At 37.0% G+C, this 16,303-nt stretch overlaps 1 protein-coding gene across 6 annotated transcripts in view; it reads right to left on the bottom strand.

Moving 5' to 3' along the window:
• The window catches only part of AKAP11 (A-kinase anchoring protein 11), a 99,911-nt gene that overhangs the window by 50,985 nt on the left and 32,623 nt on the right, over positions 1 to 16,303 (bottom strand). For 5 of the 6 annotated variants that reach the window (XM_043998627.1, XM_043998630.1, XM_043998625.1 and 2 more), the window contains one exon: positions 9,990 to 10,079. The gene's annotated coding sequence lies outside the window, so the exon portion shown is untranslated. Of the gene's footprint in view, positions 1 to 9,987; positions 10,080 to 16,303 lie in introns of all 6 variants that reach the window. The other variant, XM_043998629.1, reaches the window with a different exon arrangement.

The raw sequence follows: 16,303 nt of genomic DNA on the forward strand, positions 1-16,303 counted from the left end.
TAGAAGTTATACAGAATATACATAAAGTGAATGCAAAGTTATTTGGGAAGGGAGTATGCTGGCTGCTTGAAGACCAAGAAAAAACTTCTGGAAGAAGGTTGTACTAAGGTTGCATTTTGAAAGAAGCTAGAGATTACAAGTATTTTTTTTTCTAGGTTTATATTTTTTCTTGAGGGAGGAGCAGAAGATATTTGCTCCATGCTCAAAAGAGATGTTGTAAGGCTACTAACTTGCTTGACAAAAGCAAGGAATACTAAAACACTAGCTTTCAAGATAATACAATTAAATTTGATGAATGACCTTAATCAGTGATATAGTCAAGCAATATCAAGGAGCCAATAAGAACAGATGATGGGTTATTATAGGATATTATGGGAAACTGTCTGAGAATTTTGAAAATGGCTGCTCTCCACCATAACAGCTGCCTAAAAGGCCCACCCTATCTCAGTCACACTGAATATAGGGTAGTAGGTGTGTAACGATTGGAATAACGCCACCTGCTGGATACTTACTGTAGAAGAGTTCTGCCCATGAAGGGAAGGTCTTTGAGGGCAAGACCAGGAGTCTTTTCTTCAGGACTCAGGAAGTGACGCGGACTAGTGGGAGGAGGAAGGAAGAGACTGGCGCTCAGTCTCGCGCTTTTTCCTTTGGACTCTGGTGGAGAGCGGAGCTAGAAATGTGCTCTCCCTTTAATAGATAGGAATCTAGGCCTTTTTCTCTCTCTTTACCAAATTCTTATTCTCCTTAATAAATGCTTAAAAGTCTAACTCTTGCTAAAGCTTATAATTTATTGGCGACCACTCATTAGATATTTTAGACAGACTAGCTAGAATTTTAGCCTTAACAGGTGCTAGCAATAAAAAAAAAATCTACTTCAAGCATGGGCTCCATTGCCTCCAAATGATGCCTTTTATTCTTGGTGTTTAATGAAGCCTGAACATCCAATGGAAATGTGACTTCTAAAGTGCTTGAAACGACTTACGTTCTTGAAAATTTTTTAGATATTCTCTCCCTCTTATTTTCTTCACTTTCTTACTCTATGTTGATTTCAACAAGGCTTGGAACAGTACAGAATCTCCTAATCAGTCAAAACACAACTTCCATCTTAAGGAGGATACCCAGGCCAGTTGTCTTCATTCCTCTTCAGGCTATATTCCTGACTTTCCAGACTTTCTCCACCATCCCCCTGAATCAGGTACCTGAAATCTCTATGGTAACAACAACAAAATGTATACATGCACTGAAAACTCATTACAAAAGAGGAGTGGGGTAGAATAAGGGAGTGGAGAACCTGTGATTTCAACTTGGGCATCTCTCCACACAACTTTTTAAAAAATTCTGATCCAAGTGAGAAAAAAATGAGGTTTTTCCCTCAAAGTAAATAAAGCTTCTGCTGCCACATAAAACCATAAGATATCATAGCAAATTAAAGGGAACCCATAGGAAAGTAGGTGGCACAATGGACAGAGTGCTGGGCCTGGAGTCAGGATGTTCATCTTCCTAAGTTCAAATCTGGCCTCAGATGCTTAACTAACCCTGTTTGCCTCAGTTCCTCATCTATACAATGAGATGGAGAAGGAATGGCAAACCATTCCAGTACCTCTGCCAAGAAAACCCCAAGAGGGGTCATAAAGAGTCATGCACAACTCAAATGACTAAGCAACAACACAATAGGAAAGTAGGAAAATTCAAAATAGAATAGGAAAAGCTGAGCTTTCTGTGACAAATAGGACATTCTCTTTTGCTCATTCTTAGCTAATAGAAAGCCCTTCTCCTATATCCTCTCCCATTTCATTTATCCTGCCTTCTTGACCTAGAACAACTCCTCTCACAGGAAAAAAAAACTGTTCAGAAAGCCTATAATTCATTATTCCTGTCTGCATCAATGTCCATCTGCATGACCTATTCAAAATCATTCAATAGAATTGCCAATCTAGCTAAAATATCATAATTCAGACACTATATCTTTTTTATCCAATTTATTTTTTGCAGCTTGACCCTTCTACCATTTCTTTTTTTCCTTTGCTGGCTCCCCCTTCCCTTCACAATGCCCTAATGCTGGTGTTCCTAAAAATGTTGCCTTCTTTTCTTTCTCTATACTTTCTTTTGGCTATCTCATTCATTCCTATGGAGATTCCCAAATCTAAATATCTCCAAGGGTCTATTCTCAAACTCAACATGTCCAAAATCAAGTTTATTGTCTTTCTCACTCAATCTGCTCTTCCTTCTCTGAATTTAGCATTTCTGTCTGTGGTACACAAGTCACCACGGGGTTATCTTTGACTCCACCCTCTCCTTCACTGTATATGGAGTCAGAAGGCCTTGGTTCACATAGTAGCTGTGCCACACAGGAGGTGCATGATAATTCTGTGTTGATTTCTTTCCTGTGTGACCTTGGGAAAGTTACTTCATCTCCTGAGGCTACAACCTCCTCTTTAAAATGAGAGAGTTACACAGACTGGATAAACAAATTGTGATACATGATAGTAACAAAAAATTAATGTACTAAGAAACAATGAATATTAAGAACACAAAGGAGCATAGGAAGACTTGCATGAGTATTAAGTGATATAAAGTGAAACAAGGAGAACCAGGAAAATAATATGCAGTGACAACAATGTAAATGGGGAAAAAACCAACAACAAAAATAAAAACTTAATGCTGGGTAATTATAATGACCAAACTTGTGCCAAGAGAAGAGATTGGAAAATACACCTTGGTGCACTTATGGCCCAGACAGTTGTCTAAATGGAAGCAGGCAACTCAGCTCTCCCACATCTATTCTAGCAAAACCTTAAGAGTTGCACCAGACCAAATTGCGATCAAGAAATCCAAAGAGAAATTACTTTAAGTTATTTCTTCCACCCAGAACTGCACAAAGGGGTCTAGCTGAAAAACCAGTCCCATTTCAGGCAAACAAGCTGACAGCAGGCCAGAGACATGTATCTGGCAATACGCTATAATCCAGAAGAGAGAGTGGAAGGCTCTTTTTTTTTTTCTGCAGGGCAATGAGGGTTAAGTGACTTGCCCAGGGTCACACAGCTAGTAAGTCTCAAGTATGAGAGGCCGGATTTGAACTCAGGTTCACCTGAATCCAGGGCCAGTGCTTTATCCACTGTGCCACCTAGCTGTCCCCAGAAGGCTCTTTTGAGAAAGTTCCCTGGTGGTTGAAAATCTAGAGCAGGGATCTTGAAAGTCACCAGAAAGTCACTACCAGTCGGGGTAGGGCAGCAATCAACCCGGAATATCCCAAACCCTGGTCCCTAGAACTATCCTGAAATACTATGAGAATCCTTCAGACTGAGAATTCTTCGTGTACAAAATGACTAATATGAAAATGTCTCATATAACTGCACATGTATAACCTATATCTGATTGCTTACTGTCTCAGGGAGGGAAGAGGAAAAGGAGGCAAAGAGGGATGGAATTTGGAATGCAAGACTTTTAAAAAAATGTTTTAATAATTGGGAAAGAGTACCAGGGAGCTTCTGAGTCAGGTGGGCAACAAGATAGAAGACTAGATGTTTTCTCTGATTCCCACAATCTCTAAAACAGAAATTAAATGCCAAAGATAAGGCAACTTAATCTGTCTCCATGGTCTAGGACACCCAGAATCCAAAAGAAAGTTAAAAAACAAAACCCAGGGGGCAGCTAGATGGCACAGTGGATAAAGCCCTGGTCCTGCATTCAGGAGGACCTGAGTTCAAGTCCGGCCTCAGACACTTGACTCTTACTAGCTGTGTGACCCTGGGCAAGTGACATAACCCTCATTGTCACAAAACAAACAAACAAACAAAACCCATGAACTAACATTCACAGACCCTGTGTCACATAGCACCACTTCCCATGTTACTGTCAGTGAAGTTACACTAGCAGACTCAAGGACACAACACAGGCTTATAACAAAACTCACCACACACTCCCAGTCCCCCTAAACTCTTTCCAGTGCTATAGAAACCCCAGCTCCTCGCTACAACAGCCAGACAGTCACAGTCCCTTCAAGAGCAAAAGCCTTCCAGGGGCCATAGTCCCATAGCATCAACACTGCAAAGAGTTGAATTGTTGGTACTGGGGTAGACACCTCTATAGCACTGTGCTGCAAAGCTCCAAATTGTCTGTGCTGGATCAATGAATTAAAGTAGAGAGCAAGACAGTATACTGTCTGTATGGCAGAACTGTACAGCACTCCACCAAGCCAGAGGGAAAAACTAAAATATATATCTGGTGTCAGCTCTGACCACCTAAAAGTCAATTGGGACAAAGACCTAAGCTGATGAGCTGTGAATTGTCCAACAAGAGAGAAAGCTGAATTGTTTTGAGATCTAGCTCTCAAAGAAATCACAATCAGGGGAGGGAGTCAGAAAGTAAAATAAAGGGGGGAGGGGGCAGGGGAAGGGGCAAGGTAAATTGCCAAAGATATCAGGAAGAAAAAAACTCAAAGACCTTGAACATAAATATGAATCAACAGGAAACAATATAAGGACATATGATTTCCAGATTTGGTAAACAAGTTTAAGTATGTATGAATAAGGAAAATAATCAAACCCTGATGAGACAGGTTTTGTGCAATCTGAGAAAATAGAACCATAAAATTCTGTTCCTGAATAGTTCAAACGAGAAATGAGAATTATGTGAGCAGAATTTACAGCTTGCACAGCAAAAATAATGGGCAGGGGGGCAGCTAGGTGGCACAGTGGATAAAGCACCAGCCTTGAATTCAGGAGGACCTGAGTTCAAAAATTTGGTCTCAGACACTTGACTAGCTGTGTGACCCTGGGCAAGTCACTTAACCCTCACTGCCCTGCCAAATAATAATAATAATAATAATAATAATAGGCAGAATAGAAAAACTGGAATTTGCAATGACAAACATCACCAAAGAAACAAAAGAGTTAACAATAGACCTGAAGGACAACCTAGAAGAGAAGCAGAAAAAATGACATTAAAAGAAAATCCTGGGCAGCTAGGTGGCGCAGTGGATAGAGCACCGGCCCTGGAGTCAGGAGTACCTGAGTTCAAATCTAGCCTCAGATACTTAATACTTACTAGCTGTGTAACCCTGGGCAAGTCACTTAACCCCAACTGCCTCACTTAAAAAAAAAAAAAGAAAGAAAGAAAAAAAAGAAAAAAAAAAAAGAAAATCCTCTCGCTATGCAAACAAAACATGTTGATACCAAAGACAGGACACACAGAAACAGCCTAAGCATCACAGATCTCCTAGAAGAACACAAAAGGTTAAAAAAAAAAAACCCTGAAAACTATAATGAAGGAAACAAGAAAACTGTCCAGAACTTCTGAACATAGAACATGAAATTTCAATTAAATGAATTCACAGATCACCTCTGGGGGAAAAAAACAAAACAAAACCCAAGACTACAAACTTCAAGACACATAGTGGTTAAGGTAACTTCTGATAAAGGCCTCATTTCTAAAATATATAGGGAACTAAATCAAATTTATAAGAATCCAAGTCATTCCCCAATTGAGAAATGGTCAAAGGATATGAGCAGGCAGTTTTCTGATGAAGAAATCAAAGCGATTTATTGCCATATGAAAAAATGCTCTAAATCACTATTGATTAGAGAGATGCAAATTAAAACAACTCTGAGGTACCACATGACACCTATCAGACTGGCTAATATGACAAAAAAGGAAAATAATAAATGTTGGAGAAACTGTAGAAAAATTGGAACACTAATGCATTGTTGGTGGAGCTGTGAACTGATCCAACCATTCTGGAGAGCAATCTGGAATTATGCCCAAAGGGCTATAAAGCTGTGCATACCCTTTGACCCAGCAATACCACTATTGGGTCTTTTTCCCAAAGAGATCATAAAAAAGGGAAAAGGACCCACATGTACAAAAATATTTATAGCTGCTCTTTTTGTGGTGGCAAGGAATTGGAAACTGAGGGGCTGCCCATCAATTGGGAAATGGCTGAACAAGTTGTGGTATATGAATGTAATGGAATACTACTGTGCTGTAAGAAACGATGAGCAGGAGGAGTTCAGAGAAACCTGGAAAGACTTGCATGAACTGATGATGAGTTAGATAAGCAGAACCAGGAGAACACTGTACACAGTATCATCAACATTATGTGTTGATCAACTGTGATAGACTTGATTCTTCTCAGGAATACAATGGTACAAGATAGTTCCAAAGGACTCATCATGGAAAAGGCTCTCCAAATCCAGAAGAAAAAAAAAAAAAACTGTGGAATATGGATGCAGATTGAACCATACTATTTCTTTTGGTTTTGGTGCTGTTGTTTTTCTGTTTTGAGGTTTTTCCTCTTTGCTCTGATTCTTCTCTTATAACATGATTAATACAGAAATATGTTTAATGTTATTGTACATATATAACCTATATCAGATTACTTGCTACTTGCTGTCTTGGGGAGGGGGGACGGAGGGGAGGGAGGGAGAAAAATTTAAAACTAGAAATCTTATAAAAACAAATGTTGAAAACTATCCCTACATGTAACTGGAAAATAATAAAATACTTTTATAATAAAAAGAAAGAAATGAGCTTAGTGATTTTAGAAAAGCATGAGGGGCGGCTAGGTGGCGCAGTAGATAAAGCACTGGCCCTGGATTCAGGAGTACCTGAGTTCAAATCCGGCCTCAGACACCTGACACTTACCAGTTGTGTGACCCTGAGCAAGTCACTTAACCCCCATTGCCCTCAAAACAAAACAAAACAAAACAAAACAAAACAAAACAAAAACAGAAAAGCATGGAGAGATATCCATGAAATTATGAAGAGTAAAATGAGCAGAACCAAGAGAACATTCTATACAGTAACATCAGTGTTGTTTCAAGAAGAACTTTGAGCAACAAAGTTATCCTGACTATTACAAAAACCCAAATTTACCTCAAAGAGTCTATAAAGGAAGAAGCAACTTGAATGCAGAAAAATAATATATATATATTTACATATGCATACATATATATATATATATATACACATATAAATACACACATACACATATACAGATTTATATCTAATAGTAGCCACCTTGAAGTTTGGGGGCAGGGAGAGAGAAAAAAAAGTCGCATGATAACTGGGTGGTATATTTGAAAGAAATAGCAAGTTGTACATAGTATATTGGCAATCTCTGTGCAATGCTCTATGTTTCTATTCCACTGTTATGGAAATGCTTGTTTTATTTCTTAAGTTCAAAATAAATAAATTTATTATTTATTTTAAAAAAAGAACCTCAGTTCTAATTTGGAAGTCAGCACCCTTTCTACTGCACCATGATCTGAACCATTCTTGATACCTTAATTGCATGGAGATCCTATCATCTGGGGATCTGGAGTTTTCTGCTTAACTCTTTTTTTTTTTTAAATAATAAACACTTTTATTTAAAGTTTTGAGTTCCAAATTTTATCCCTCCTTCCCTCCCTCCCCAAGTCAGTAAGCAATCAGATATAGGCTATACATGTGCAATTATGTAAAACATTATAAATTAGTCATTTTGTATAAGAAAACATGAATAAAAGAAAAAAATGAAAGAAAGTGAAAAATAGCATGCTTCAGTCTGTGTTCAATCAATATCAGTTCTTTCTTTGGAGGTAGATAGCACACTTCATCATTAATCTTTTGGGACTGTCTTGGATCACTGGATTGCTGAGAATGGTTAAGTCATTCATAGTTCATCGAACAACATTGCTGTCACTGTGTACAATGTTCTTTTGGCTCTGCTCACTTCACTATATATCAGTTCAAACAACTCTTTTGCTTATCATTTCTTATAGCACAATAATATTTCATCATCATCATATACCACAGCTTGTTTACCAATTCCTCAATTGATGGGCATTCCTTTGATTTCCAATGCTTAGCCACCACAAAAAGAGCTGCTAGAAATATTTTTGTACAAATAGGTCTTTTTCTCTTTTGTGGGACATCTTTGGGATATAAACCTAGAAGCAGTATTTCTGCTTGACTCCTAAAAGGCTTTTTCATTGCTTATAACACAGTCTCTCAAAGAAGGCATTAGCTAGTTCTTATTGCCTTACATCTTTATCTTCACTAACTTCTGAAAATGAGCATTTCCTTCAATTATTTACAAATGTTATTCTAAAGAGTCCATAGATTTCTCCAGACCTCCAAAGGGTCCATGACACAAGAAAGGTTAAGAACCCCTAAATTAGACAAACTAGGTTGGAGTTCAGTCTCTAAACCAAGAGCAGGTTAAAACACCTTAAGCCTCAATTTCCTCAATCATTAGTACTGCTTAACAATATATTTTTAGGGAGGAATGGGACCTCCTAATCCTAACTCTGATCTCACTGATATAGAGAACTCCTAATTTCAAGGTAGCAACTTCTTCTGCCAATACAGCTCAACAATTAAATTTTTTTTTTTTTTTTGCGGGGCAGTGGGGGTTAAGTGACTTGCCCAGGGTCACACAGCCGGCAAGTGTCAAGTGTCAAGTGTCTGAGGCTGGATTTGAATGCAGGTACTCCTGAATCCAGGGCCAGTGCAGTGCCCTAACCTCCCCATAACAATAATGTATAGTCTTAGTGAGTGTCAAGGTCACTGAGAGGTTAAGGGACATATATGCTCAGGTTTTCTTCACTCTAGGGAGGACCTCTATTCCCCTATCCATGCTACTTCTCCACCAACAATTTAAAAAAAAAACACAGAAATTTAAACAAATTTCAAGAATTTATATATATATATATATATATATATATATATATATATATATATAAAATTAGCAAAAATAAATACAAATAACAAAATTCAATGGCATAAGGGATGAGAGAGAAGTTCACCTTGTTGGTGGCACTGTAAACTGGCTCACACTCAAGAGAGTAATCCAGCATTCATTCATTCATTCATTCATTCATTCAACAAACATTTTTACTCAACACCTACTACAAGGCACTGTAACTTTTTTTTAGTTCTCATCTTTGCACAAGGAAAAAGCTCAAAAGGAAAAAAATTAATTTGTACAAAGACACTCGTAGTAATAATATTCAAAACAGCAAAAGACCTAGAATGACACAAATGTAGAATGGTAAAGCAAACTGGTATAATAGCATAATGAAATACTATAAAGCCATTAAAATTGAAAAGTATGGACCAACTTTATCCACATACGAAAAGATGTTCTTTTAAAATAATGTTAAGTGAAATAAATAGAATAAGATATAGATAGATAGATAGATAGATAGATAGATAGATAGATAGATAGATAGATAGATAGATAGATAGATAGATAGAAATTATGTGTATGCATAAAGCTTCTTAAACTGTGGGTCATGACCCCATATGGGGTTCTGTAACTAAATGTGAGGATTGCAAAAAATTTAGCAACAGTAAAAGGTTATGCATACCTATTTTATATACCTTTGAATCAAGGATCACATAAAAATTTCTTGGGCAAAAAGGAGTCACAAGTGGAAAAAGTTTAAGAAGCCCTGCTACAGACATATACATGCATATGTGTGTGTGTATAAATAATGTATGAATACATATATAAATATATAAGAACATGGATAAGAAGAGAATAAAGAGTGCTGAGTAGAGCAAAATGTTCATTAAGGAACACTGTGAAACAAGTAGTTCATGATAAAAATATGTAATAGAAAAGGTACAACATTGTCTAGCATTTTAATTAAAAATAGCATATATATATATATAAATAAACTAAGAAAACATAATTAAAACAGCAGCCTATGGTTATATAGTATTTAGGGTTATAGAATAGACAAAATCAGAACAACCTTTGAGGTAAGCAAGTCAAATATGTTTATTCCCATATTACAAATTGAGATATAGCATGATGTAGTGAAGAGAACACTGAAATATAGTAAAAAAAACCTGAATTCCACAAAATCAGTTGTTATCAATAAAAGATGATAATCAGAGGTGTACACAGGGTTGCTGTGAGAAAAGCACTTTATAAAATGTAAATTATGTTAAATAAATGTGTGCTACTATTAATTGAGGCTAAGAATAGTTAAGTGACTTACCCTAAGGTCACAAGGCTAATAAGTGACACGGCTGGGACTGAAACCCAGTTCTTCTGACTTCAAGTCCAGTGTTCTTTCCTCTGCACCATACTGTAAGGGAAAAGGGAAAAGGAAAAAGTAGGCAAGCTAGGAGAAATGCAAATTAAAAATGAATAATTTATCATATAGCTACATGGGGATATAAAGGCTATCTATTCCTAGAAAATGGCAGAAATAATTACATCCTTAGTGCATTTAGGATATAGAAAAGAGTTACAAATAATTGCAATATTTCTTACTAAAAACATGTGAACAGAGATATAGATTATGAAATTTTTCTAAAATGAAAAGCACTAAGCTTCCAGGCAGGAGAATGAATAGCTGTTTCTCAGATGAATGCCTGGCTCCAATATCTAAAAGCAAAAAAACCCCACTTAACACAAGGAAATACAACCACAAAAAATAAAACCTTCTGAAATAACAGCAGAGAACTACACAATGGCTTTATTACCTTATTCATAGGTGACCTGACCCCATGTACACTACACACAAGCAAGAGCCCTGCTCTTCAAGATTTAGGTACAGGTGGTTCCTGTATCTTCTGAGCAAGGATCTTTTAACTAAAGAGAGATTTGAGCTTGTCCTGTCTCACAAAAACAACTGGGGTAAGAAAAACTCAGAAATTCCAAAAACAAATAGAGGAGAAGGCATTTTATAAGGGATGGGGAAGATATAGTTAACAACTATAATAATGTCCCCAGTGAGCTTCCATACAATTAGAATCCACTTGGACACAATTGTACACATTTTTAACAATAGTGTTGCAGGCAGGGCTCTAACACCAGCGCCCTTTTATTTAAAGTTCAATATGCTGGAATCAAGTGAGACACTTATAAGCCACTGAACAAAGGAGGTTCACTTAGTTCAAACACAGCAAGGATATACAGCAAGGATAGAGTGACACTTAGTTTCTTTGGACATGTCCTACCTCATTTCAGTCTGGAAATGTGTCTGGTCAGCAAGTCATGTGGTCTTTTTTTTTTAAGTGAGGCAACTGGGGTTAAGTGACTTGCCCAGGGTCACACAGCTAGTAAGTGTTAAGTGTCTGAGGCCAGATTTGAACTCAGGTACTCCTGATTCCAGGGCCCGTGCTCTATCCACTGTGCCATCTAGCTGCCCCCAAGTCATGTGGTCTTAAGCAATCACCAAGTCTGGGAGGCACAGACTATATACTAGGCTGGGTTTTTGTGCCCCAATGCCAAAATGTTGCAACGGGGAAGATGGGGCCAATCAGGTTGTATGGAGGGAGAGGTGAAGATTTTAGGGAAATGATATCTGGGAAATATGCTGTCCTACACTCTAAGAAAAAAAAAAAGCATGTCCTTTAAATATGCAGATACCTCACCTGCAACTCCCTCTTCCCCATGGACCCTGAATCAAGAAAACAGTGGTCTTATCATATGTAGGTAATTTAAAATGAGCAGTCTTGGTATATGGACAGGAAAAAACAGAGCTATAAACAGACACTGTTAGGTGCTACATGAAGCAAGTAGGTGGTACAGTGAATAGAGTGCTGAGCATGGAGTCAGGAATCCACAAGTTCAAACCCAGCTTCAGACACTTACTAGCTATGTGACCCTGGGCAAGTCACTTAACCTCTGTCTCAGTTTCTTCAACTGTAAAATGGGGATAATAATAGGTTGTTGTCAGGATCAAACAAGATATCTGTAAAGTGTTTATTATAATGCCCTGCCTGGAATAGAGTAGGCACTATATAAATGCTTATTTCTTTCCCCACTCCTTTCCCCTAGGGAATGGCACAAACAGTGAGATGACCTGATCTAACACTATATGGAGAAAAGATAGAAATAGAAAGCAAGAATGCCAAAATAGAAAGGCTAAATATGAACCCAGCCCCAAAAAAGACAAACGCAGCAGTATAATTTAGAAGGACATGGCAGGGAGGCGGGGGGGGGGGGGAATGAATCAATATAGAAAAGCACACAATACAATAAAACAGATATTATGCAGCAAAAGAAAACAATTTCAAAATTCCAAAGGAAAAAGAAAAGGCAGAAAATTCTATGGAATGCTCAGAAATAATAAAATGCATTAAGAAACCCTTAAAAAGTTCCTAAGAGAAGCAAGACTTAGAAGAAACAAGAATGGAAATTAGGGCAGAATTTAGGGTAAAAATCAAAGCTATCAATTAAGAAATCAGTAAGAAAAAAAGACAATTTAGAACACAAGACAGAATGTTTATAAAAGGGAAGAGACTCTAAAAGACAAAATGTAAGATTTATAATTCAAAAAGTATAGAAATAAAGTTAATTTGACAAAAATGAAATATAATATTTGAAGAATACACTACTTCAAAACAAGACAAAGTGTGAGAAATAATTATTAATAATCAATATCTTGGGGGACCCAGTGATCTCCCCTTCTTTCTTAGTCCTTTCTCCCTCCCCACAGTGATTCAAAGACAAGTTCTTGAGAGACTCCATCAAATCTCTTCATCTGGGTCAAGCCCAAGTCAATCTTACAAAGGAGCCTTAAATGGAGACAGATCCTTTTCTCTACATAGATGAAGGACTTTGATTTGGACAACTACACCTAGATGGAAACTATTTGGGGTGAGGGGTCTTACATTCTTCTTCTGATGTCATGTTGAATGATTTGAGTCCCACGTCCCTGGACTTCATTTTAATATAACCCACCTCCAAACATGTCAACCAAATAGATTTGATTGTTGTTAACCAACTGGATTTGATTGCTATGTGATGGTCCTCCTACAGTTAGAAGGGTATATGAACTGTAACCCCATCGTCTTTTGGTCTGAGAGAGATGGCCAACAGACCTTTTATTAAAAACCTTCCAGCCTATTAATAAAATGATTAAAATATCCAGAAACTACATATCTAATATTTTTAATCATCACAAAATAACTGTGAAGATATGAATGCTGAGGTAATGTAAGAACCATATTAACTTTTCCAGAAAAACACAATTAATTAAATAATCTTGAATAATATCTTACAGCAAATAATATATAAGAAAACAGAGCAGGAGTATTAAAAACAGAAGGCAAACTACAGGCCCAATCCAATAGGGAGCAAGGAGTATTCTAACTCCCCTACCATGACCAATGAATAAGGGGGTAGTAAAAGTATTACTAGTGCTGGAAAGGATAGTATGGGGAGTTATATCATCAGGAGGGAGCCAGGTCTCAGTGACTGCAAAAAGCTGTAAGGAATGACAAAGGTAAATGTTTAAGATGAAAGACAACTTGTTAACTATGAAGCAGGCATCCCAGAGAACACAGTGGAAAGGGCGAATATCTTTAAAATGTGAAGAGAACAAAAGAATAGGCAGAGGGGGGACTGAGACTGGGGTTTGAACAATAACAGAAGAATCACTGGGATATGGAGGGTATGTATGATGTGGTATAAATATGTTAATCATTGAGGAATAAGATAACTTAAGTTAACGTTGTGGCAAGGAATAGGGCAGTAGTGTGCCGATGGAAAAGTGGGGAGGGAAGAAGACAAGAAGGAAGGGGAAGGTGCAAGTGAGGCAACTAGAAACTCAAATGAGATTTTTTTTTTAAATAAAGATAGCATATTTCCCAGATATCATAAAAGGTTTATTTTTAAATTATTACCTAAAATTTTAAAGCTTTTGCACGAATCCAATCAAGTAAATATCTATTCATTAAATGCCTACTATGTGTTCTAGGTATAACGTCTAATCCCCAGGATTAAGGAGACGATTAGTCTCTCCTGCCCATGTCTCAACATTTAGAAGCAAATGTTCTCTAAGTGGATAGTTATATGGAAAATAGTATCAACTAGTTAGGAAAAGGCAAAAGCAAAAACTAAGACATAATTCCCACACACTACAAAAGGATTCACTGATAAATCAGCTAAGTAGATCTTGGATGGCTACTGAGCAAAGGGCTGTAAATGCTACTAAGGCCCCCGCAACTGTAAAGGAGGCTAGAGAAAGAAGAAAAGGTAGGGCAGAAATTTTCCTACAATGCTACAGATATGCTTGCTAACTCTACCCTAGTCATCAGAACCGCAAGACAAATTCAAACGCAATGCAATTTGAGGCTGGATTGTTCTCAGTTATAAGGGGGGAAGCTCCCTTTCTTATATAATTTATCAGTACTGTCCTGCCTCAGGATCTGGCCTTGCATGTTGAAAAGCCCGAGTATATACATTTAGCTGATTTCATGGATGGTCTTTCTGAATTCATGACTGCTCTCTGGGGCAACCTAGTCCTGGCATACATTCAACACCCTCAGTAGCCTCCTACACAAGCTATTAATTTGAACTAGTGGTCTATGCTGGATTATTTATATTATAATAAGCCTATGGAAAACACACATTTGGTTGCCTTCATAGGTGACTATAATCTTCTGGTAGGCAGCTGACACAGTACAGATGCTAATAATTATCTAGGGCAAAGCTTCTTAAACTGTGGGTCACGAACCCATTTGGAGTCACATGACAATGTGGGGATCATGAAAAATTTGGCAACAGTAAAACATTATGTAAAACTATTTTATATACCTAATACCCGGGGTGACAAAAATTTCTCAGGCGAAAAAGGGTCATGAGTGGAAAAAGTTTAAGAAGCCTTGATCTGGAAGAAGTTACTGTGTTCTTGGGAGGGAAGGTTTCTTGCAATAAAATAAAATACAAAAAAGATTTTTAAAAATTGTTTCACTTTTAGCATGCAAACCATGAAAATACAAGTATTTTTATCAAAGAAAATTGTTAACTCTTAATATGCAGTGAAAAGGATTACAATAAACTGCTTTTATAAAACACAAACATTTATTTTGCTTAGGAAAAGAATCTCTCAAATTAGAGGCTATAGGGGGCAGCTAGGTGCCGCAGTGGATAGAGTACCTGCCCTGGATTTAGGAGGATCTGAGTTCAAATCCAGCCTCAGACACTTAACACTTACTAGCTGTGTGACCCTGGGCAAGTCACTTAACCCCAATTGCCTCACCAAAAAATAAATAAAGAAATAAAAATTAGAGGCTATACTTGCAGTTTCAATAAACAGTAAGTAAAAAATGGACCAAATCCCACACAGCAGCTCAGTCATTCACCCTTACTTCTTCAACAGGTATAAATTTAAATATCAAAGCACCTTGAATTACGAGGTACCTGCTAAAATCTAAGGCAATGGCCAATAAAAAGGTCACCTAGGGTACTACAATTAAGAAACTACGCAGGGCACTGAGGATACAAAATGAAAATTAAATCATTCCTGCCCTCAAGAAGCTTAGATTCTAGAGGGGAAATACAAGATGTAAACACATACTCAATAATTTGCAAAGAAAAACCAATGCAACTAGAATAACCCAAACAGTAAAATGCAAAAATCTTTACATGAAGTATCTCTGGTAAGTCTAATATCTGATATAAGTTGCTGTCCATACCACTCTGACTCCATTTTAAACATCATCAATCACATCACTGTGAAAGATGCTAAAGAATACAGCATCTCTGAGGTGTCTGACACAGAGCCCAAAATCAATTCAAGCAAAACCCAGAAATATAATGATAAAATGATTACTGGAGAGATGAGGAAGGATACAAGATCTGCCTCAAAAGCTGTTTTATTTTCGAGAGGTTGTAGACTAAAAGTTAAAATAGATTCAATAATCCAAAGTTCTTAGGAGATCAGGATTTGTGCTTTTTGAAGATGTTGAGGTTACTGATAAAGTTCTAGAATTTAAATAAAAGGGATTTCAGGTTGATAGACGCCCAAAGACACAAATTAATAAACTTATAAAAGGAAAAGAGCTCTCACGAAAAACATCTGCAGATAGTCTAAGTCTAAACATAGCTAAATAATCAATCAAGAATATTTTATTGGATTTGGAAAAATTGGGAATATTGAATACAAAACCAAACAAAATAAGGGGACTTTTAAAAAATCACATATATACATAAAAAATTAGAAAAAAAAGATTATTAGGAAGCAGATACCATAAAATTGGTTTTGGTAACTGTGAAATCAAACTGCACAGCTCAAAGTGTTATAACGGTAACAACAGAAAAAAGGAACAGACATAACAGCTGTCAGATGAGGTGATGCCAAAATCTAATTCAAAGCCAAAATTGAAACCAAGAACTTAATAACTATTCTGATCAAGGATATAGAAATTATAATAGTGCCTATCGTGGTGATAAAATTATAGCAGTTATGATGATCATACTATATGTAACTATGGAAACTAGAGATAAGACAAGGTTACACTGTCTACAGTGGTCAATAATGCATGTAGAAACAAAGGTATTCCAAAGAAACAATTT

The sequence above is a fragment of the Dromiciops gliroides genome, chromosome 3, assembly GCF_019393635.1.
Source record: "Dromiciops gliroides isolate mDroGli1 chromosome 3, mDroGli1.pri, whole genome shotgun sequence".
NCBI classification, from domain to species: Eukaryota; Metazoa; Chordata; class Mammalia; order Microbiotheria; family Microbiotheriidae; genus Dromiciops; species Dromiciops gliroides.